Source organism: Schistocerca gregaria, chromosome X (genome assembly GCF_023897955.1).
Source record: "Schistocerca gregaria isolate iqSchGreg1 chromosome X, iqSchGreg1.2, whole genome shotgun sequence".
In the NCBI taxonomy this organism is placed as follows: Eukaryota; Metazoa; Arthropoda; class Insecta; order Orthoptera; family Acrididae; genus Schistocerca; species Schistocerca gregaria.
This window is the reverse complement of record NC_064931.1, coordinates 716,009,901-716,036,042: the sequence shown is the minus strand read 5'-3', so window position 1 is coordinate 716,036,042 and position 26,142 is coordinate 716,009,901.

Here is a 26,142-nt window from a genome sequence, read left to right as displayed (position 1 = left end):
GTTTTGTAACACGCGAAATACGTACTCAAGGACTCCACTTCAAATTTCCTGTAATTAATCACCTTTGTCTTTCTTGTAACTCCTTTGCTAATCTCTCCGACGGACAGATAGTCCGCTATTTCAAATCTCTTCTAATAGCATCGAACGTGCTTCTGTGTATATCCAACAAAGTATCTATGTGGCTATGACCCTTCTCGCGAAGGAATATGATAAGTTGTCCATGTTCGAACGAGGTGTTAGTTCCCTTGCGTCCAACTGCAACCTTATATCATGTGGCAGTAGGAAACAATAACATATGATCGGGTGGGGGAAACTCTATGTATAACACAAAACACAACGACCAGTTATACAACTAGACTCAATTCATTCTCTTAAACGGCCAAATATTATATATTAATTGCTTCACGACCCTTCCCATTTAATTATTTTCATAAGAATGCTTTTTAATATTATACTGTTTTATTTACGCTTTGTTGTATAACAGCTATGTCTCTACCGATCGTGGCCGAGCGGCTGTAGACGCTTCAATCTGGAACCGCGCGACCGCTCCGGATGGTGCGACCTATTCTTGAGTACTGCTCGAGTGTTTGGGATCCGTGCCAGGTCGGACTGAAAGGCGACATCGAGCTATTCCGAGGCGGGTGGCTAGGTTTGTTACTGGTAGATAAGAACAATTCTACTGAAGAACGATTCTACTGCCGCCTACATACATTGCGTGTAAGGACCAAGAAGACGAGATACGAGAAATTAGAGCTCATGCGGAGGCGTACCGACAGTCGTTTTTCTCTCGCTTTATTTGCAAATTGAACAGGAGGGGAAGTGACAAGTAGTGGTCCTATGAAGAGTCGTGGACGTCCAACCACTGAGTGCCTAGTGGCGGTTTCACTGTCCTTCTGCCTCTTTCCCTAGAGGCTTACGACAGTACATCTACGTCTACGCGATTACTCTGCTATTCACAATTAAGTGTCTGACAGAGGGTTTAATGAACCACCTTCAAGCTGTCTCTCTACCGTTCCACTCTCGAACGCCACGCGCGGAAAAAGGAGCACTTAAATTTTTCTGTGCCAGCCCTGATTTCTCTTATTTTATCGTGATGATCGCTTCTCCCTATGTAGGTAGGTGGCAACAGAATGTTTTCGCAATCGGAGGAGAAAACTGGTAATTGAAATTTCATGTGAAGATCCGTCGCAACGAAAAACGTTTTTGTTTTAATGATTGCCACTGCTATTCATGTATCATATCTGTGACACTATCTCCCCTGTTTCGCGATAATACAAAACGAGCTGCCCTTCTTTGTACTTTTCCGATGTCATCCGTCAGTCCCACCTGATGCGGATCCCATACCACACAGTAATACTACAGAATATGGTGGACAAGCCTGGTGTAAGCAGTCTCTTTAGTAGACCTGTTGCACCTTCTAAGTGTTCTGCCAATGAATCGCAGTCTTTGGTTTGCTCTACCCACAATATTATCTATGTGATCGTTCCAGCCGGCCGTAGTGGCCGTGCGGTTCTAGCCGCTACAGTCTGGAGCCGAGCGACCGCTACGAATCCTGCCTCGGGCATGGACGTGTGTGATGTCCTTAGGTAAGTTAGGTTTAATTAGTTCTAAGTTCTAGGCGACTGATGATCTCAGAAGTTAAGTCGCATAGTGCTCAGAGCCATTTGAACTATCTGATCGTTCCAACTTAGGTGATTTGTAATTGTAATCTCTAGGTATTTAGCTGAATTTACAGCATTAGGACTTGTGTGACTTATTTTAAATTTAGCTGTTTTTTTGTACTGTAATTCAGTGGATTACTTCTACTTCCCTTTTTGGGTATTGGTGTGACTTGAGAATTTTTCCAGTCTTTAGGAACTGATCTTTCTGTGAGCGAGTGGTTGTATATAACTGCTAAATATGGAGCTATTTTATCAGCATACTCTGAGAGGAACCTGACTGGTATACAATCTGCCTTTATTAAGTGATTTAAGCTGCTTTGTTTCACCGAGGATATCTACTTCTATGTTTCTGATCTTGGCAGTTGTTATTGATTGGAAATCAGGAATAGTTACTTCGTCATCTTTGGTGAAGGAGTTTCGGAAAACGTCTTTCGTAACTCTGCTTTAGTGTCACTGTCATCAATGACTTCAGCGTCGTTATCGCGCAGTGAAGGTACTGATTACGTTTTGCCAATGGTGTGCTTTATGTATCTACATCTACATCTACATGACTACTCTGCAATTCACATTTAAGTGCTTGGCAGAGGGTTCATCGAACCACAATCATACTATCTCTCTACTATTCCACTCCCGAACAGCGAGCGGGAAAAACGAACACCTAAATCTTTCTGACAAGAATCTCTTTGGGTTTTCTGCCAGATTTCGAGACAGAATTTCGTTGTGGAAATTATTTAAAGCATCTCGCATTGAAGTACGTGCTATATTTCGAATTTCTGTAAAACTTGGCCAGTCTTTGAGATTTTACGTTCTTTTAAATTTGGCATGCTTTTTTCGTTTCTTCTGCAACAACGATCTGACCCGTTTCGTGTACCATGGGGGATCAGTTCTATCACTTATTAATTTATGTGATATATATCTCTCAATTATTGTCGATACTATCTCTTTGAAAATATTCCACAACTTTTCTACACTAACATGATCAGATCTGAAGGAGTGAAGACTGTCTCTGGAAAAGGTGTTAAGAGCATTTTATCAGTTTTTTAAGTAGATATAATTTGCGTTTCTTTTTGATGGTCGTAGGTGTTACGGTATTCAGCCTAGCAACAACTGCCTTGTGGTCGCTAATCCCTGTATTCGTCACAACACTCACTATTTGTCCAGGATTATTTGTTGCTGAAAGGTCAACCATTTACGCCTAGAGTGGGCTCATGAAGTAATTGTTCAAATAATTTTCTGAGAAAGCGTGCAGTAGCACGTGAACATTCTACCAGCTTACTCGTTTTAGAAATACTCGTTTACAGGCTCTGCGTAATAATAATCTGCTCTTTGTCAAAGACACTTATGTCAACTGATTTCCGCATCTGCAGCCCACATCTTCGCTAGGTTGATCTACTGTCCGTGTCTGCTCCGCTTACATACATTTGGCACTGAGTCACGTGCCCGCAACGCCACCAGGAAGTATCGAATGCCGCAGTGGGCAGTGGTCACAGTTTTCTGGTTTATCGATGTATAACACTGCGAGTTGCACAAAATGACACATAATGTGTGTTTGTAGGTTTTACAAGTTTCCTGTATCAGCATCGATATATATTAGACAACTCAGTATGTATTTTAGTACTGTTTCTGTAGAACATTACATGCAATATTAGGAATGAGAGTAAGTACACAAGAGACATTTGTGGTACATATGCAACTGATTTTAGTACTAGAATGTGATAACAAACCCATTTGCTACATTTGTTGCACATACTATCAAGCAAAACAATGCGTACAGATGCCTGAATTGGGTCATCTGTGAGCCATTAAGACAAAAGGGAAATGCTATTTTGTCAAAAACTGACAATTTGAGACAATGGGTGTATACAAAACACACATTCGTACAGAGAAGATAGCAGCAAGTAGTCACTTTTTTATAACGCTGTTTACTTACATGAACAGCACCGTTACCGACTTCGAGCCGACAGATTCATCGTCAGATGGTTTGTTCAAGTTCAGACGAATTTCTGTTGCAGTTTACATTAGTTCTCACTTTTTGTTCTCCCACATGGTGAGAATTCCCTTGGGTGGTTTTGCCCTACAATCAAAACATGGTGTTAGAAACTGTCTGTTTAAATGTAATTGTGCCTCTTAATGATTTCAAATAATGTAAACGAATCATTAAAGTGAAAATGTTATAGTTAGTTACGCTGAAAATTTCGCACCATTACGTCACAATGCTGACTGCTTGTGTTTATGCGGTAGTGAATACCATATGAAAAAAATGGCTCTGAGCACTATGGGACTCAACATCTGAGGTCATCAGTCCCCTAGATCTTAGAACTACTTAAACCTAACTAACCTAAGGACATCACACACATCCATGCCCGAGGCAGGATTACAATCTGCGACCGTAGCGGTAGCGCGGTTCCAGACTGAAGCGCCTAGAACCGCTCGGCCACACCAGCCGGCAAGACAATATGAATAAATTTTTTTATTTATATCTATACCAATATAAGTGAACATATGCATCAAAAAAGTGCATCACACAGTCTTTGTTACTGCATGAACACAAGCAGTCGAAACTGCAACGTAAAGGCCGGAAATTTTCAACGTAAGTAACTAAAACATCTTCACTTTAATAATTCGTTTACACCATTTGAATTCGTTATGAGGCACAGTTATAGTTAAATAGAAAATAATGAAAGCGCAAGGTGGTATATAGAAGTACGTAATCGATTCATTCAAGTTGACGGATTCACGGATTTGCCAGGGAGAGGCTGACGCTGGAGTTAAGTACGGCAAGCGGTAGAGCTGGGCTTTGTATCGGCGCGCAGCTACAGAGCGGAGTCGGTAATAAACGCGCGCCAGCTCGCTGCCAGCGACAGCGCCCGCGGCTCAAGTGCGAATTTATGCAGCTGTGCAGTGTGTCGCAGCCAAGCAAACAAGTTCGCAGCCTGCCGGTTTATGGACTCGTTAGCGACAAATGCTGTGTAATGCTAAGACTCCTGCCTCTCACTGCGGACGTCAGATATTTGTCGCCTTTACGATTCAGTGCGGCTACGATGCCGCAAAACGATTCGTTTCCATTTCTCGCTTCATTCACAGTATGCGACGCCCTAAACGCTGATGTAGCCAGCTCAGTTTACCAGCTGATTTTTTTCCCGTTCAAACACTGTTTACAGACAGTTCACGTTTCCTTTTCTATTGTCTGTTTAGGGACGGAAACCATGGGTCCATGAAAAACAACGTTGGCAGTAATTCAGGTATCTGGAACTTGTAAAATACGTACATATCAAGAAAATAACCGAAAACCGTGATAGCTCTTACACAAATACATGTAATTATATGTAAACTCACACGTAGAATAAAAATTCGGCTAGTAATGGAAGAGCTAAAGAAAGGATGCTTGAAATCAGGTTTCAAAATCAAAAAAATTAACGTCCAAAGCATTATATATATCCAATATATCGAACGCAAACTAGTACTAATTCACAACTAATCCTCACAACCAGATAAGCTTTTTTATTCAGGCTGGCTGAAGTCAGTGACTGGACGGACGGGGGAAAGGAATAAACGAAAAGTAAAAGTAGGCATGTAGTTCTTCCCGTTAATTAAGTAAGATTTTTAGACTTGAGCTTCCGAAACTGAAAAGAGAATTTACGAGCAGCATATGCTTGGACTTATGGCACTGATATATCGACGTTAAATACGATTATCATCCCAAAAGCGAGGCTAACTGAACCACCAGCGAAGGACTACGCCACAAAACTTGGACAGATAGTAAGATAAACAAAAAGGCTCAGGAAGTACAATGGTATGCAGGACATAGTACGATTGCAATGAAAATGAAATGGAATAATGCTAGACGAATGGCTAGTAGATGGACGGAAGAACATTTTTAATGGATTCCAAGAGACAATAAAACACAGAGAGGAGGACTACTCTGGAGGAGACTTTAATCACCACGGATGATGATAACTTACTATTTGACTAATTGATAATGTTTAATTCAGATGACAATCTGTTATCCCCAGGTTCTAACGCTTACTTACTGAATGATACACATTTTTTTCGTTCATCGTACAAGATGTTTCAGGAAAGTCTGTAACTGTGTCATTCATGATTTAAGTAATAAAAACTGCACCAGTTACTTATGTTTTAATGCTTACAACAACGCAATTCGATAATTTATTCAGATTTTCGAGTGCATTTGTGCATTTATTTATATGAATATGTTTGGGGATGTTTGCACTTGTGATTTTCTGCCTCTCTTGCGTCTTTTTGCTGTTATACTGCAATTCCAAAATCGGACTGTATGAATCCTTGAGTGAGGTCGACAATCGAGATCGACAGACAGAGAGGGGCAGGAGGAGATGCCAATAGATTGTGGGGGTGGAGGAGATGAACAGAAAGGAGTGGTGCTGATGGTCTTAGAGTGAGTAAAGTAGGAAGTGGACCAATAAATACATACTCAGGCAACATTGGGTACGCAGGTTGTATAGAGACAAATGAAAGGCCATGTAGAAAGAATGTCACAGTGGCGGTCACTACCACAAGGAGTGAAATATGCACCACGTGGGAAAAGATGTCTTGGTGGAGCCAAGAAATGATAGCTTGAGTAATGTTTTGCCACGAAGAACGTAAAGGTGTGACGCTAAATTTGTGTTATAATCGCCAGTGGTTGCTTCCACTAATGTTTATAACAGCAAGAAGCATGGAAAACTAGGACGAAAACGTAACTACACATTTGCTACCACATATGTCATTGTGAATTTCATTTACTCTAAAATGTCTGATACTTTGTTCTGATTTCCAGAATTACGAAAAAGAGTAATTGATCTACAGTCAATTTCATATTTATAAAACAGATGTGATTAAGTCTGTTAACTTACTTGGTATGCTTACAGTAACTAGAAATGCCGTAGACGTATAAGTGAAATTAATGAAATACCCATGAAATGTGTAGCGTTAAGAATCAAGGTTAATGACATTTATTTTACTTAATATGCTTAACTGACGGAAGAACTGCCGTGCAGAATGGTAAGACCCATACAACAGTTGTTCATCTCTAAAACTAAGAACGGGACACGGCTCTGGGGCAGCCCTGAGTAAATGCCTTAATTTTTCACCAGTTCCCGCACGTCTGCCAATTTCGGATACTATTAGTGGGTTAGAGCAGTGACTTCGGCAGTTGTCGCACTACGCAGCTTGGGATGTCATACTAACCACCAGCCGTATAATGGCGAAAGCTAAGTCACCGAAATATAATATTAGCGGGAGGAAAGCCGTGGCTTACACTTATCGCGGGAGAACGAGGACTTGATTATGTTACCTGCCGATAAAGGAAAGCCCACTGTCGTTCTGAACACCGATGATTATGGCCTGAAGGTGCTACACCAATCAGGAGATAACGTTTACCTGAAGTTTAGCCGCGATCCGACATACGCGATCGTCAGGAAGACAGGGAAGTTATTAAATGGTTTTTTTTCACTAGCTGCTTATATTTTATGACCCACCGTCTAATTTCTTTTGGTAGGTCGTATGTTGCCACTTGGCCGCTGTAACTGGGTCCGGGGTCCGGTGTGACTGAAAGTAACACCACACCGCCTCCCGTCCCCACTCGCACCATTACCCGTGTCCCGCCACGTCGAGGCGGGCTCTATTTGTTTACATCCATTTGATATCTTTTTTTGTGCAGCATTAGAAAAACTTATAACTAATTCAAAATCAAGTGAGATATTAATAAACAAAACGAAATTAAATATTTAGAAAGAAGGAAGGAAGAGAATTGAATAGAGAAGAGATAGGTATTATATTACTCGTCACCTGGTTGTGGTCGGCGGCTCGGGTCTTGGAATGACCCTCAAGACGCTGGCCGTCGCTCACCATGCCTTTAATATCTACCATCCTAAAAACTAACTTAACTAGAAGAGATTAGGGTACGTTAAAGCTACAAACTAAGACTAAGACCTCCATGTCCAGCCTGCTAAACTATTTACAATATGCAATATAGAGGTAATTGATTTTGTGCTTGGCCCAAAGTTGCTAATGAAAGGGTACTTGCTGTAAAAGTCATAAAGGTAATGACGCTAACGGTTTGTGTTGAGCCTAAAAGTCTCCTAGTAGAGTACACCAGTTGCAAGCACCTCCCGACCCCGCCGACAACGCCACCTGAACCGTGGTTTCCCCCGATCTACCATAAGTATCCGTCGGGTTGGGCTCAAAAGAGAGGAACCTCAATTAAGATCCTTCCATATAGGCCGTGCGCCGCCTCTTACCAGGGGGCGTAGGTCCCTCGAAGAGGTGCCTAACTTTAAGCTTCAGATCAGAAGTTATTAGTGTAGTGGAGGTTGAGGTACAGGCTGTGTAGGTTGGAAGTATAAACAATTCACGCTGAGCCAGTGAGACTTACAATGATACGTGGTGTGGCAGTTAGCACCTTCCGGCCCCGCCAGCAACACAGCCTGAAGGGTGGTTTTCCCCGATCCACCATAGGTATCCGTCGCGTTGGCCTCAAAAGAGAGGGACCACAATTAAGTTCCTTCCATCCAGGCTGTGCGCTGCCACTTAACGGAATGCGTAGGTCCCTTGAAGAGGTACCTAGCTTTAAGCTCTTATAGACATGGAGGTGCTCTTAACTATTTACATGTAAGGTGCAATCTGTTTTTAGGATCGTGTGTGACTTGTGCACCTCTTGTCGGTTGTTCCAGACTGTTCTTTGAAGTTGACTTGCTTGACACTATGGATCATCCGCGCTGGACGCTTCAATATCTGTGTTGGTGCCCTGGTCTGTATCTGTTTCTTCTTCATCACTCGTGGTGCTAATCATATCTGTGTCCCCCTGGGCATCGTGATGTCTGTTTGGACCGACTTGCCTTCGGTAGGGTCTGTTGCGCAAGTATTCTATTTGTTGGATCTTCAAGATTTCGTCAGTTAGTTTGTTGAGTTCAGTCCACCTTTCCTGGTCGCGTATTATGGCGTGTAGTTCGCTCTGTGTGTTCAGGCGATTTATGTGTACTGTGTGTCTTGTGTTCGTGCGTTGTCCGCAGAAGAAGATAGTATGTTCAGGGGAACCTTCTTCCCCGCATGTGCATCTATTAGCCTGCTGCAGACTCACGCGGTACAGGTGCATGGGATAAGGGCTATGTCCTGTGATGAAATGTACCATTTCGACTATTGATTCCTGCGCAGGATACCCTTTAGCAATGTGTAAGTTGTTTTGTTTCCTGCTATCTTTAATTTTATTATCTGTGCACCATTGGGTTATTGTCCGAAGTGTTCCATTGTCTCTTTCTTTTTGCTGAGCACGTTTGTTTGCTGAAACTACGACGAGTAGATCATCAGCATAAGCGACAACTCCATCTGTCAAGATGTGCTACTCTAGTAACTGTAGGATCGGTTCTATAACTATGTCCCAGAAGATGGGGCCTCTGATCTACCCTTGTGGACAGCCTTTTGTAATTCGATTAATCACTTTCTGGTTGTCCATTTGCCAAACGACTGTTCTGTCTCTGCAATAGTCCATGAAACTATTATAAAGAGACTCTGGTACCTGCAGGTGTCTGAGACTCTTGAACAAGGCCGGCCACCAGAGGTTGTTGAAGGCACCTGATATGTCTATCACAATTGCAAGTGTGTATTTGGAGAGTGTGTCGTGACTATTTGGAGTGCTGTGTTCATTGCGTCGTCTATAGATTTCCCTTCCCTGAAGCCGTATTGGTGTGGTGTCAGTCCCCGTAGTGTTCGGTATGCTTTTAGTCTTTTGCAGAGTAGTTTTTCTAGCCGGCCGCGGTGGTCTCGCGGTTCTAGGCGCGCAGTCCGGAACCGTGCGACTGCTACGGTCACAGGTTCGAATCCTGCCTCGGGCATGGATGTGTGTGATGTCCTTAGGTTAGTTAGGTTTAAGTAGTTCTAAGTTCTAGGGGACTAATGACCACAGCAGTTGAGTCCCATAGTGCTCAGAGCCATTTGAACCATTTTTTGAGTAGTTTTTCTTGTACTATTGATAAGGCAAATTGGTCTGTATGACTTGGGGTCAGCTGGGTCTTTGTCTGGAGCCTTTTTGAAGATAATAGCCGTCGAAGTATTCCACACTGCAGGCACACGGTCCAGCCTTAATGCATCGTTTAACAACGTTGTTGAGAAACGGGGTGATCTGCGGTGCAATTTCAGTACCTCAGAGTGGATACCATCCGGTCCAGGTGCCTTTCTGTTTTTGAGTTCTGAGATCGCTGTCGCCACTTCTTCCTGCGCAAAGGACAGGTGACGGTTGGTGTGGTGTATACTGTGTCTACTTCGCGTCTCAGTGCTGCGTGTTGTGGTGTGTCTGTGTCTGCAATGTCGTCAGGCAGGAGTTTGCTCAGCAGGAACTCCGCTGTGCGTCTCCAGCCCTTAGTCATCTCACCATCCTCCTGTCGCAGCGTTCCCAGAACCAGTGGGCTCTTAATTTCTCTGTCACGATTTTGTATGGTCCCCCCCCCCCCCCCAAATGTTTAGTTGTGTTTGTGCTGCTACATGGCTATTCCAATGGTCTTTCATGGTCTTATTCAGCTCAAGTTTATATTTTTCCTTGGCAAGCCGGTAGTCGTGTAGTCGTAATTGTCTTTTTCTATCTGAAATTTCTCGTTGGTACAGCTTACTTTTACGTTTTGAGTCTTCTTTGAGTCGTGTTAATTGTGTAGTCCAGGGAATGCTTTGGTGTTTTGTCATTCTTTGTGTGGGTATGCAGGTATTCTGTGTGTGTGTGATATCTGTCAGCATGTGTGCTCTGTAATCAACACTGCCGGTGATGTCTTGCGGTATGTGGTCATGTATTTTTAGTCTGACCCTGTCCCAGTCTGTTTTGTCAAATAATAGTCTTTTTGGCTGTGTTTCTGCGTTGACGTTTGGTGTACCACTTAAGGTTAGTGTGATGATGTTGTGGTCGCTAGTAGTGATCTGGTCATGTACGGTCCAGTGTCGTACGTGGTTGATGGTGCCGGCCGGAGTGACCGAGCGGTTCTAGGCGCTTCAGTCTGGAACTGTGCGACCGCTACGGTCGCAGGTTCGAATCCGGCCAAGGGCATGGATGTGTGTGATGTCCTTAGGTTGGTTAGGTTTAAGTAGTTCTAAGTTCTAGGGGACTGATGACCTTCGCTGTTAAGTCCCATAGTGCTCAGAGCCATTTGAACCATTTGGTTGATGGTGGCATTATTAACGAGGGTGATGTCTATGTTTGATGAATGACCGTTGTGTCCGAGGTGAGTCGGGTGATGTCCTTCCTTGTTGAGTACGTGTAGTCTGTTTTCTTCGATGATGTCATTTATTATTCTACCTTTGTCGTCAGTTCTGTCTGAATGCCACAGGGTTGATCTGGAATTTATGTCTGCACAGATGAGAAGTTTTTTGTTGCCAGCGTATTGCGCAACATCTCTGATGAGGTCTGCGTATGGTTTGATGCAATGACAGAATTGGGCGTACAGCGACGCGATGATCCAAGTATCTCCCTTGAGTGTGACTTCAACTATAACTAGGTGCTCGGAACAGAGTTCTGTAATTTTGACTGGATGTATTTCTTTGTTTAAGATTATGACAGATGCCATGCAGCCTGTCCCCTCCGAAACTGTCACCACATTTGGGGGAAAGTTGGAGATATGCCCTTGTCTAGTGTAGGGCTCCTGTATGCACAGAATGTCACTTTTTAGTTCACGTAGGACCCGTGGGAGCTCCGAATTTACAAGTATACTCCACATAGCATTAAGCTGTGCTATTAGCAGCTTGGGTGTTTAACGGTGGCGTACCACTTGCTGCCAGTTTGACTGTAATCGAAGTATGTTCTCCCATGAGCCCTTACGTGATCCTTGTAAAGCTTGTCCATATCGAATGGTTCCTCCCTGCGGACGCACACCTGAATGAGCAGGTCTAGTAGGCTGTCTGGATCTGTTGGAATTTTCTCCGTTTTGACAATCAGTCTATCAGTTTTTTCCAATCTACGGAAACAGATTGGCCGTAAGGGTGTAGGGTGCGGATGAGCATCCGCTGTGCCGTCTCTAAGATGTCTCTGCCTTCTAGTCTAATTAATTTTACATGTATATCTAGCTGGTCTAGTGAGTCAGAGAGAGTTATTTTGCGTTCGATTTGATTACAGTCGGGGGTGTCTGATTTGTCCGTGTTTTCCGTTTGGGCTCCAGTTGTGCTGGCTTGCGTTACAGTTGTGTTTAGCACCGTTGGGTTCAAGGTCTCACCTTGTATGAATTTGATTGCTTTGATGCGTCCTTCGCATTTTGTACTGTCGTTGTGCTGGATTGGATGGGTGATCTTGAGTCGTTAGCAACGCTGTTTTGTGCAGTTGCTTTGGTTGGTCATGTGTGGTATGGTTTCCTGGTCTGTCGGTATCAGGATATGGGGTTATCATGTCTATTCTTAGTAGTTCGTCTCTTAGTTCGTCTATCCTGTTCATAAGGATCGTCTGGAATGTCATCCAGTACATTATTTGTCTTTTGATTAGTTTGGCGGCTTCTGGTGGCATTTGTCCTGTGAGTGTTGGGTCGTTTATGTATTCAGTGATTGCGTGATGGCTGTCCTCCAGGTTTGTATTATGTATCAAGTCTGGAATGTGACCATTGTTGGAGCAGTCGTCAGGTAATAGTTTTTGCTTCTTACGCCAGAGTATTGCACGTAGATGGTTTCGGTGCCTGGTGAATTGTGACTTGTATGATCTTGTTTTTTCATGGGTTGATTTATGGAGCATGTTGGTTGACTGAGGAGGGTGTTCAGTTGCCATAGTCAGTACTGTCAATTAATCTGTCAAGCAGCTGTTTGTAGGTCTGGCAGACGCCACATCTGCTCTTATTGCCAATTCGGTTTCTGTTCCTGCAGGGAATGCAATCGATGGGCTCTGATGCTCGACAGTCCGCGCGTTTTTACCACACCTTGAACAGGTCGTATCTGTGTCTGGTTGTATGGCCAAGGTCACAGTTGTAACACTGGCTCACTGACGTAAAGTCTTTCACAGATAGGGATTGGAAGTCTATGTACACCCTTCCTTTATTGGTGAGGTACCAATAAATTCTGGGTGTGACTTCCAACACTGGATGGTTGTATCCCTTTCTTTTGGGCCCTGTGCGGAATCTGATTTTCACGTCTTTGTCGAATTCGTCTTTTGTGAAATCGTCACTGAGATTTTGGTCGTATAGACACTCAAGAAATTCTCTGTCCGAGATGGCTTCTGTCACTCGATAGACTACCACCAAAGGTTGCCGCTTTCTGCGCCCTTCACACGCGATATTCTCAATATCCTTCGTCTTTTCTATTATTTTCCTACAGTCCTCCTGTGTTGCTGCTTCGACAATCACAGCTGTCTTCGTGTTTCTTATTGATTTAATGTGTAGGTTGTTTCGTCTTGGGTTGATGTTTTTTGTCAATGTTTTTTTTTATTGTTTTCCTGTCTTAGTTGTTGGTAGACTTTACGAAGAGAGTGGTTGCCTGCTTGGCTTTTGCCACCTCAATGCGTTTATGTTTTTTGGGTGGACTGGAGAGTGCCGCAGCGTATGTTAATATCGTGGCCTGTTGCTGTGCCTGTTCAATAACCTTTCCTGTCAGATCCATAATTTGGTCACTGAGCTCTTGGTTTATTTCAGCGAGTTTTGTATTGTCTTCCTCGAGTTTGTTGACCTGTTCTGTGAGAGACTCAATTCTAAGGTCCTTCACTGTGTCAGCTGAGAGCTGACGTTCGCGCAGTAGATCTTTGTTCTGCTCTTGCAGCAGCTCGATCTTTGCTTCTGCTGACGTGAGTTGGAAAGCCAAAGGAAATATTTTATTCCTTATTGTATTCAGTACGCTACTCGATACGTGTTTGGCCTTTAATTTCGCCCCAATGTCATTTAATAGCTCGTCAATTGCAGCGATCTTCTGGCTCGGTGACAGGACGGAATATTCGTGGGCACCATACGCCATGCCTATAGGCGATACTTTGCTACTAGTGCTGCTCTGCGCTCTACTGAGCGTCCCTTTCGTGGACTTAGGTGTGGTGTTAGCACAACTTAGTTGGCTTGCTCGATCCAGGATTGCGGATCTGTCTTATAGTTCTTATAGAGTGACCTTTATTTGGTGTGTGTTGCGTGTGCGCACCACATTGTGACAAGTAAGTCCCAAAAGCGATACGCCACAGAGTGAGGCCGAATGTGGGCTGGGTGGCTTCGCCGGCGATGTCCGATCGACACTGAGCGCCGCGGTCAGCTCAGCACGTCAGCCGGCCACGTGGTTCGCGGGACCAGGTGGGGACTGTGAGCTCGCGTACGCTGCTACTCCCGCGGTTGGGCGCGGAAACACGAGTCGCGCTTAGCAACACAGATTAGCTGCGGCCAGCTCAATTTGGCCTACTTGCGAAACTCACGCCTAGTGCGTGTCAGCTGGCGCACTGCAACCTAAAGCACTCTGGTTTACCATATGAAGTGAAGACGAAGTTAATGCCTCGTACCGCCAGACTTCCCAGGCTGTACGGACTGGGGAAGTGCAATCAGCTCGACTATCTACAGACTATTGCTCAGTGTGTCTACGCAGTTTAAGGCACCATGTCACGGATTGTGCGGCCCCTGAAGCCGGAGGTTCGGGTCCTCCCTCGATTATGGGTGTGTGTTGTTCATAGCATAAGTTAATTTAAGTAGTGTGTAATTCTAGTGACCGATGACCTCAGCAGTTTGGTCCCATAAGAATTCAAGCACAGTGAACATTTTTTATCTACAGATTGGCAAATATCTTTGCAGGATTATTAGCGCCAACAATGGGACATTGTGAACATCATGTTGTAAACCTCCAGACATTTGTTGAAACACTGAATAAAATTAAAATAGACTGAAAAGACGTATTGGTTAGTCTGGAGGTTGTGTCATTTTTTACGAGGGAGCCAGCACAAGACTCGTTGGATCTTTTGACATCACAATTTCCTAATGGAATCGTCATGTTGTTCCGTCATGTTCTAAAGACAACGTACTTCTTGTACTGCGACGAATATCATGAAGTGGCGGATGGCACAGCGTTGGGCTCACCACTCTCTCCAGCAGTCGTGAATTTGTTCATAGAGGAGTTTCAGGACCAGGGTCTGCAGAGCATTTTGCCGAACACAAGCCAAAAGAAGTTTTGCATGACCCCTATTCCCAGAAATCCTGAAGATAGACGTTCACTGTGGATATTGTACCAGACGCACAGTCCCTTTGACTGTTCACAGATGTCAGTAAATCCGCCCAAAGATGTAAACACCTATGTATGAGCAGGTCCTATCAGACGGAGGGAGTCTGACAGCCGATCAGTTCCAATCATTCCACCAGGAAGGAGATATACGGCTCGTGTTGTCTGTAGTTCAACCATGCCTAGACAGTCAGTACCGTGGTTCGATCGCGTCCGCATCGTTACTTTGTGCCTGGAAGGGCCCTCAACAAGGGAATTGTCCAAGTGTTTCAGTGAGAACCAAAGCGATGTTTTTCGGACATGGAGGAGATCCAAAGAGACAGGAAATGTCGGTGACATGCCTCGCTCAGGCCGCCCAAAGGCTACTACTGCAGTGGATGACCACTACCTACGGATTATTCCTAGGAGAAACCCTGACAGCAGCGCCACCATGTTGAATAATGCTTTTCGTGCAGCCACAAGAGGTCGTGTTACGACTCAAACTGTACAGCAATAGGCTGCATGATGTGCAACTTCACTCCCGACGTAAATGGCGAGGTCCATCTTTACAACCACGACACCATGCAGCGCTGTAAAGATGGGCCCAAAAACATGCTGAATGGGTCCCTCAGGATTTGCATCACATTCTCTTCCCCGATGAGTGTCGCATATGCCTCCCACCAGACAATCGTGGGACACGTGTCTGGAGGCAACTCGATCAGGTTGAAGGACTTAGACACACTGTCCAGGGAGTGCAGCTAGGTGGGGGTTCCCTGCTGTTTTGGGGTGGCATTATGTGGGGCAGACGTACGCCGCTGGTAGTAATGGAAGGCACCGTAACGGCTGTACGATGCGTGAATGCCATCGTCCGACCAATAGTGCAACCATATCGGCCTTATGTTGGCCAGGCATTCGTCTTGATGGACGACAATTCGCGCTCCCGTCGTGCACATCTTGTGAATGACTTCCTTCAGGTTAACGACATCGCTCGACTAGAGTGGTCAGCATCGGCCTTTAGAAGCGGGACAATCTGGAATAACAGTTCCTTGATTAACTTCTGGATAGTATGCCACGACGAACACAGGCATGCATCAGTGCAAGAGGACGTGCTACTGGGTATTAGAGGTACCCGTGTGTTCAGCAATCTGAACCACCATCAAAAATGGTTCAAATGGCTCTGATCAATATTGGACTTAACTTCTGAGGTCATCAATCCCCTAGAACCTAGAACTACTTAAACTTAATTAACCTAAGGACATCACATACATCCATGCCCGAGGCAGGAATTGACCTGCGCGGTCGCGCGGTTACAGACTGTAGCGCCTAGAACCACCGTCTCTATTCCAATTTTTTCTAAAGGTTCCGGAACTTTCGGAACAGTGGTGATGCAAAACTATTTTTCATGTGTGTATTAAACAGCTGGGGTTTGACGAGTCAGCCACAGCTGAGCATTTTCTGAAAAACTGACACAAAATTTACCCTGAAAACACGAGAGTCTTGGCTCATATGTCAACATATGGGTATTATGTTATAAAACAGGCAGCTGAGTTCAGAACGAACAGCAACGATTTCAACAGAGACCTGGGATAGACAGTTTGCAGGGCCTGTGGGCGCGAGTTGGATGTCGAAAAGAAGCAACGACGAATGTTTGAAGCTACACTACTCGCCATTAAAATTGCTACACCACGAAGATAACGTACTGCAGACATGAAATTTAACAGACATGAGGAAAGTTTCCACCCGATTTCTCATACCCAAATAGCAGTTGATCGGCAGTGCCTGGTGAAACGTTGTTGTGATGCCTCGTGTAAAGAAGAGAAATGCGTACCATCACTTTTCCGACTTTGATAAATGTCGGATTGTAGCCTGTCGCGGTTGCGGTTTATCGTATCGCGACATTGCTGCTCGTGTTGGTCCAGATCCAATGACTGTTTGCAAAATATGGAATCGGTGGGTTCAGGAGGGTAATACGGAACGCCGTGTTGGATCCCAACTGCCTCGTATCACTAGCAGTCGAGATGACAGGCATCTTATCCGCATGGCTGTAACGGATCGTGCAGCCATGTCTCGATCCCTGAGTCAACACATGGTGACGTTCGCCAAACAGCAGCTATCTACAGGCACAGTTCGACGACGTTTGCAACAGCATGGACTATCAGCTCCGAGACCACGCCTGCGGTTACCCTTGACGCTGCATTACAGACAGGAGCGCCAGCGATGGTGTACTCAACGACGAACCCGGGTGCACGAATGGCAAAACGTCCTTTTTTCAGATGAATCCAGGTTTTGTTTACAGCATCATGATGGTCGCATCCGTGTTTGGCGACATCACGGTGAGCGCACATTGGAAGCATGTATTCATCATCGGCATACTGGCAAATCACCCGGCGTGATGGCTTGGGATGCCATTGATTACACGTCTCGGTCACCTCTTCTTCGCATTGACGGCACTTTGAACAGTGGGCGTTACATTTCAGATGTGTTACGACCCGAGGTTCTACCCTTCATTCGATTCCTGCGAAACCGTACATTTAAGCAGGATAATGCACGACCGCATGTTGCAGGTCCTGTACGGGCCTTTCCGGATACACAGAATGTTCGACTGCTGCTCTGGCCAGCACATTCTCCAGATCTCTCACCAACTGAAAACGTCCTGTCAATAGTAACCGAGCAACTGGCTCGTCACAATACGCCAGTCACTACTCTTGATGAACTGTGATATCGTGTTGAAGCTGTATGGGCAGCTGTACCTGTACACGCCATCCAAGCTCTGTTTGACTCGATGCTCAGGCGTATCAAGGCCGTTATTACGGCCAGATGTGGTTGTTCTGGGTACTGACTTCTCAGGATCTATGCGTGAAAATGTTATCTCATGTCAGTTCTAGTATAATATATTTGTCCAATGAATACCCGTTTATCATCTGCATTTCTTCTTGGTGTAGCAATTTTAATGGCCAGTAGTGTAGTCGGGATACAGGGTGGACAGTTTCAAACATGGCGCCAGTCCCTCGTGCCACTTGACGTACCTCGGTCCCACGTGAGCGATACAGTCCCGAAGCGGGCCAGAGGTGCTGTTAGCTGCCCAAATCGCCTTGCGCGCATGATCGTTTCGGTCTTCTCTGTCTGGGGCCCTCCAACCCACCTTCACCAGTTCACCACATGGTGCAACCAATGGTTCCTTTGTATCAACCCCTTGAAACCCGGGCAGTTATCATAGGTCGCACCACCCGCTCTATCTGTCTCCATGATTCCTACCTAATCACTTGCGGTCGTCCCATCCTGCTCAACCCCAACTGCGATACTTTGTTCTGATCGTCGACCGTCATCTCATTTGGATCCCTCATTTCCTGACCATCCAGCAGAAAGGTCATACCCGCGTCCTGAAACTCCTATCCAGCTGGAGATGGGTTTTTGCAACCTTCTAGCATCCCGACCTCATCCCCTTCCCCCACCTCCTCCTTTTCCTCCACTATATCTGCATTCTTTACACTGTATGCAGGCTTGAACCCTCCGAACCCCTGGTGTCCTTCTTCCTTATTTATTTATTTATTGTTCCGTGGGACCACATTAATGAGAAGTCTCCATGGTCATGGAACGAGTCAATACATGAAATTATAACACGATAGTGTAAACAGATAAAATGAAATATAAGAAACATATTTAGGCGACAATTCGTAAGTTTAAATAAAGAAAATCAACAATGTAACACTGGAATTTGCTTAATTTTTCAGGTCTTCCAGGAGCTCCTCGACAAAATAGAAGGAGTGAGCCATGAGGAAACTCTTCAGTTTAGACTTAAAAGTGTTTGGGCTGCTACTAAGATTTCTGAGTTGTTGTGATAGCTTATTGAAAATGGATGCAGCAGAATACTGCACTCCTTTCGGCACAAGAGTCAAGGAAGTGCATTCCACACGCAGATTTGATTTCTGCCTGGTATTATCTGTGTGAAAGCTGCTAACTCTTGGGAATAAGCTAACATTGCTAACAACAAACGACATTAAAGAAAATATATACTGTGAGGGCAATGTCAGAATTCCCAGACTATTGAATAGGGGTTGACAAGAGGTTCTCGTACTTACACCACACATAGCTCGAACAGCCCGTTTTTGAGCCAAAAATACCCTTTTTGAATCAGAAGAATTACCACAAAAAATAATACCATACGACATAAGCGTATAAAATATGCGAAGTAGACTACCTTTCGTGGTGAGCTGTCACTTATTACTGTTCTAGTGGTAAATAAAGCAGCATTTAGTTTCTGAACAAGATCCTGAACATGGGCTTTCCACAACAGCTTACTATCTATCCGAAAGCCTAGGAACTTAAACTGTTCCGTCTCGCTTATAATATGCCCATTCTGTCTGATCAAAATATCGGTTCTTGTTGAATTATGAATTAGAAACTGTAAAAACTGAGTCTTACTGTGATTTAGCATCAAATTATTTTCCACAAGCCACGAACTTGTTTTATGAACTACATTATTTGATACTATTTCAATATTACACACAAGATCCTTCACTACCAAACTGGTGTCATCAGCAAACAGAAATATTTTTGAATCATCTGTAATACTAGAAGGCATATCATTTATATAAATAAGAAACAGCAGTGGCCATAGCACCGACCCTTTGGTAACACCCGACTTAACAGGGCCCCATTGGGACTGAACATCACTACCACTCTCAATGTTGCTGAGAATTACCTTCTGCTTCCTGTTCTTAAACTAAGGGGCGAACCAATTGTCAGCGACTCCCCTTACTCCATAATGGTCCAACTTCTGCAATAATATTTTGTGGTCAACACAGTCAAAAGCCTTCGTTAAGTCAAAGAAAACACCTAACGTCCACAGCCTTTTATTTAATCCGTCCAAAACCTCAAAGAGAAAAGAGAATATAGCATTTTCAGTTGTTAAGCCCTTTCTAAAACCAAACGTACATTTGACAGCAAATTATGTGAATTTAAATGCCGTAGTAAACTTGTATATACAACCGTCTCGATAACTTTAGCAAACACCGATGGCATAGAAATATGTCTTTAACTGTCAACATTATGCCTGTCTCCCTGTTTATAAAGTGGCTTCACTACCGAGTTCTTTAATCGGTCAGGATACCGACCACTGCTAAAGGAAAAGTTACTGGGCTAACATACATAAAACAATACTTCAGTATTCTGCTAGATATCCCGTCATATCCATGAGAGTTCTTGGTCTTTAGTGATTTAATTATTAACTCACTCTCCCTCTTGTCAGTATCATGGAGAAGCATTTCAGGTAACAGTCTCGGAACACTTTCTTCTAAGAGCGCTATATGATTCCCTGTTCGAACTAGGTTTCTGTTTAGTTCACCTGCTATATTCAGAAAGTGATTATTAAATACTGTACATATATGCGACTTATCAGTAACACGGACATTCACACTACGCACTGATTCTGTATCCCCGACCTGTTTCTGCAGACCAGCCACTTCCTTTACGACTGACCATATGGTTTTAATTTTATCCTGAGACTTAGCTATTCTATCTGCATACCACATACTTTTTGCCTTCCTAATAACTTCTTTAAGCATCTTACAATACCGTTTGTAATGGGCTGCTGTATTTAGATTCTGACTGTTTCTAACGTTTCGATATAATTGCCACTTTGTTCTACAAGATATTCTTATCCCCTTAGTCATCCAGCGAGGCTGCCTGTTTGTGTAGTACCCTATTTTGAACGTTACAACGGAAAGCAACTTTCAAAGAGCACGAGAAAAGTCTTGAGGAAAGCGTTATATTTATCGTCTACTGTATCAGCATTATAAACATCTTGCCACTCTTGTTCCTTGATAAGGTTTACAAACGTCTCTACAACAACTGGATCAGCATTCCTAAAAAGTTGATAACTATATTTAACATGTGTTGCAGTACAAAAGTCTTTTAGAGTTAAAATTTGTGCATGATGATCTGAAAGACCATTCACCTTTTTGCTAACAGAATGCCTTTCTAGTAATGACGAATGAAAAAAAAAATTGTCTATGGTTGTTCTACTGTTCCCTTGCACTCTCGTTGGAAGGAATACGTTTTGCATAGGATTATATGAATTAAGGAGATCTACCAGCACCCTTTTTCTTGCACAATCACTTACACAATTAATACTGAAGTCACCACATATAACTAACTTTTTGTATTTCCTATAAAGTGAACCAAGAACTTCCTCTAGCTGCAGCAAAAATGTTGTGAAATCAGAGTCTGGGGATCTATAAATAACAACAGTAAGAAGTTTAGCTCCACTAAATTTAACCACACCTGCACAACATTCAGATACCTTATCAGTGCAGTACTTTGAAACATCAATTGATTCAAATGGGATACCGTTTTTCACATACATGGCTACTCCCCCACACCGCAAAGAGCTCCTAGAAAAGCTGCCAGCCAACCGGTATCCTGGTAAAGGAAGCCTCTGAATTATCTCCTTATTTAAGAAGTGTTCAGACATACCAATAATTTCAGAGTCAACATCTATAAGCAGTTCACTAACTTTATCTCTCATACCTTGTATATTTTGATGCAATATACTAATTCGCTTATTAATCGGATAACTAAGCTTTGTCGAATGTGGTTTCTTTGTTAGAGAGCCTTCCCAGAAGCAGGAAAACCTATCAGCAGACTTCAATCTAAAAAGGGTACAGCTCTAACACCCATAACTACCGGAATTTTCCCATGAGTGATCCCACCACCCCCACCTATGCTGTCACCTATAAGCTTTGCCAACCTCCCCTTTCCATACCTGTTGAGGTGCAGGCCATCTCTAGTGAAACCCGTCCCACTGATAGACTCCACCGACACCACTGAAATGTGACTCATGCCTTCTGTCATCAGCGCACCCCCAAGTCTCATGTTATTACGCCTGAAGGCTGTATTAAGATGAGGCCGATCGTGACGCTGAAACAGTTCCACGAAATGCACATTCGTGTTGCCAGTCTGAGTGGCTATCTTTTCCAGGTCACCATCTATGTCATACCCCCCATCCCTGTCAATACAATTACCAACCCCACCGACAATCACTACCTGATCCTCTTTCGTAAAATCCCTACATGACCCCCCTATGTTAACAGTCACCTGAGCCAATCCTGCATTAGGCTTCAGAATGCTGGTGACCTGGTACTCACTCCCCAACATTTCCTGCAACTGCTGGCTTACACCTGTACCATGAGAAATACCTAACAGCAGAACCTTCTTGTTTCTCTTAGACTTTGCAACTGTCCTAGCCACCGTAACTGCTGAGGTCTGCTGCATACTTCCTACATCAACAGCTACTAGAGATTCCTCTCCACTAAACTCTGACAGTTGGTCATATCTATTGCAAACACCAATAGTAAAACTATCTGAAAATCTCCTTCTCCTAGTAGATCTCTTGCCAACAGCCAGCTTCCATTCCCCAACCCCCTTCTCCCTCCTGACCCTATCTAGCCCCTCCTGTGCGTTTTTCAACTTCACCCTACCTCCACACCCTCCATTTCCTTTATCAGGGCAATCTCCAGCAGCTCCCTCTCCTGGATGATGAGCTTCGCCATGACATCTATCCCTCCTATCAACTGTAGCCTGATCTTGTTCCCTCCCCTCCCCAGGGGCCTCCTTTTCCCCTCCTCTCCTTCCTCCAGAGTGGTTTTCCTCATTCTACCCCCTCCCCCTCCCCCTGAGTCTCTCCACTCCCTTCTTAGTTGCTTTTTCTCTCCCATCCCTCCCTCACCAGATCCCTTTGGAGCGTCCCCTGCTCCATCTCCCCTTCTCTTCCACGTCTCGCACTGCCCCTCCCCCTCTTTCTTCCCTTCTCCCTTCTATCTCTACCCTTGTCAGATCCTCCTAGCTAGTTCTTCGTTATCAGTGTGCTACATTGGTGTTGTATTCAGTGCCGTTCTACAGTGACGCCAAATGCTGTGGTTTTAATCATGTGTCTGACTTGTACAGAGTGTTGCTGTCCATGACTGTCCTGTGCTACACTGCCCATAGGAGCTTTTATGCTCTGTCCTCAGTTCACCTAGTGTTCTTTTAATCCTTGCAGTGTGTGGTTTCTTGTGTAAAATGCTTTTGTCGATTTTATTTCCATTTTTGCAGTCACCTCCTTTTTGTACGCGCTCCTCCATAATGTTACCCCTTTTTCTATCTCTGTACCGCCATATTTTCTCCTTTATGTTGTTTTAAATGTCTTCTGTTATATACTTAATGTCTTTTGGCTGAAGAGCAGCGCCTATGCTGCTGCCAGCCGGTCCCAGATGGGGAATTGAAGTACAAGAAAGAAAAATAAAAAAAGAGGCTTCAGTCGTGGCTATAAAGCAAAGAACTGTGCCCTCCCTATCTGCATCGCCTCCTTTTCCCCTTCGCAGTCACTCCCCACTCCCTTTTCCTTTCAAATTCGCAGAACTACCTGTGCCACAACAGCCACCTTTATCTCATTGTCACTGCTACCTCTTACTAGCCCATATTTCCCATCACTATCCTCTCTCCCTCCACAACTACTTTTCCTTTCATCCACGATCCTAGGTTAGGCTCTTTTGAGTTTTAGTGAAAACGTGTAGTGTTCTGTCTTTAAGGGCCACTGTCTCTTCTGTGTTGTTTGGTGTTGCTCCAGTGTTTTTTCGAGTGATTTTAGTGTTCTACATGTGTTTTTATAAACAGTGCTGCCTGCCCATATTTGTATCACTGATTTTAAACTATTCAGCCTTCCATATAATGTTAGTCTTTCATAATCTTCGTATTTTACCACTATTTTAAAATCATTGTCATTATCTCTTCAGGCTAATATGTCATTGGTCTAAGTTTGTATAGTCCCCTGGTTAAAGAGTGGGTTGAGTGTACCGCTGGCATCCCATTCCCACGCCCACATTGAGCTGGGGCGCGGGGGGGGGGGGGGGGGGAGGTTGAAATCACAATAAAGACAATAAATGAAAACCAACCCTGACGTTCAGTGGTTTTGTTTCTGACGACAGTGGCGGGAATCGCCATCGGAAGTTCGGGAATTTTATTTGAACAGACAGTGTGTGAAAACCAAGAATATTTTATTCAGACATGCCGCCGCGAAAGACTCCGACGACACAAATCATTCTTATTGGTTACGCGAGATAAAGCAGTGTACGTCAGCGCAATTACAGTTCCGAAAATAATAGCTCGTTCTGGCCGTGCATTATTCCAGTAACGTTTCAGAGCCGTTTGATGCTGCGTGCCCGACAGAAGCTTGTGTACGTGCTTTCTGTGTGTGGGGACCTGATACTGGCAACGGCTGACAACAGTGCTGGCCACCAGTCTTCGCTCTGCAGTTTCGTAGCACTGGTTATAAATATTTTTACTGCAACATGTTGTAACGATTCTCACTGTTTCTGTCCCTCTCTCTCTCTCTCTCTCTCGTTAGGGGTTATACACTATTATTTGCTCTGTATTAACCGTGAGAAGCCGACAGTCCCTCTTTCTCCCATTTCTACCGTATATTGGAGGCTCGACATGGGTATCTGATCGTGTTCCTATAGGAAAATTCCTGCTGCAGCATATATCAAGCTCCAGACACGCCAGGGGCGTGCGGCACTTGCCGGAATGAAACGTCTATATTACTGGTCGTGGGAGAGGATTGTTTCCTGTGTGATTCTATTGTATACTACTGGCCATTAAAATTGCTACACCAAGGATAAACGCAGATGATAAACGAGACTTCATTGGACAAATAAATTATACAAGAACTGACATGAGATTACATTTTCACGCATAGATTCTGAGAAGTCAGGACCCAGAACAACCACCTCTGGCCGCAATAACGGCCTTGATACGCCTGGGCATTGAGTCAAACAGAGCTTGGATGGCGTGTACAGGTACAGCTGCCCATACAGCTTCAACACGATATCACAGTTCATCAAGAGTAGTGAGTGGCGTATTGTGACGAACCAGTTGCTGGGCCACTATTGACCAGACGTTTTCAGTTGGTGAAATGTAACGTCGACTGTTCAAAGTGCTGTCAGTGCGAACAAGAGGTGACCGAGTCGTGTAACCAATGGCACCCCATATCATCACGCCGGGTGATAAGACAGTATGGCGATGACGAATACACGCTTCCAATGTGCGTTCACCGCGATGTCGCCAAACACGGATGTGACCATCATGATTCTGTAAACAAAACCTGGATTCATCTGAAAAAATGGCGTTTTGCCATCCGTGCCCCCGGGTTCTGCGTTGAGTACACCACCGCAGTCGCTGCTGTCTGTGATGCAGTGTCAAGGGTAACCGCAGGCGTGGTCTCGGAGCTGATAGTCCATGCTGCTGCAAACTTCGTCGAACTGTGCGTGCAGATGGTTGTTGTGTTGCAAACGTCTCCATGTGTTGACTCAGGGATCGAGACATGGCTGCACAATCCGTTACAGCCATGCGGATAAGGTGCCTGTCATCTCGACTGCTAGTGATACGGGGCCATTGAGATCCAACATGGCGTTCCGTATTACCCTCCTTAACCCACCGATTCCATATTCTGCTAACAGTCATTAGATCTGGACCAACACGAGCAGCAATGTCGCGATATTATAAACCGCAATCGCGATAGGCTACAATCCGAACTTTATCAAAGTCGGAAACGTGATGGTACGCATTTCTCTTCCTTACACGAGGCATCACAACAACGTTTCACTAGGCAATGCCGGTCAACTGGTATTTGGGCATGAGAAATCGGGTGGAAACTTCCCTCATGTCAGCACGTTGTAGGTGTCGCCACCTGCGCCAACCTTGTGTGAATGCTCTGGATAGCTTATAATTTGCATATCATAGCATCTTCTTCCTGTCGGTTAAATTTCGCGTTTGTATCACGTCATCTTCGTGGTGTAGCAATTTTAATGGCCAGTAGTGTAGTATCGTACAGCTCGTTAATTACCTAAATGACGCTTTTTATAGTGTCAGAGGATATTTCTTTTCTTCCCACTACAGCAAAGAAGAGTCGGCTGGTTGATAAATACTACAAGCACTTTACAGTACAAAATTGCTTATGAATGTTGACGTGACGTTGCACCGATTTGTTTGGTACGTTTTCGGATTGTTCACGTTATTTTTAGGGACAAAATAAATTGAAAATTTTGTTAGTTCTGTTAACACACTTTTTCCATCGGATCGCAGGGGGTGAGGGTCACCCCTCTCCCTTAATATAAATACCATATTCTGGTAAAATGTGCGTTCTCATTTGACTTTCCCGAAGCCCTTCACGAAGACAAGCGGCTCAGTTGCAATAAGTGAGCGTGTACAACAATGATATGCCGGCTGAGTCCATGCTGTGCCAGCTAGCGATTCACCACAAACCATTTTGCAGAACTTACATCCACCTCATGGTAAATCGCTCTCAGGCCCACCATAAAATCAG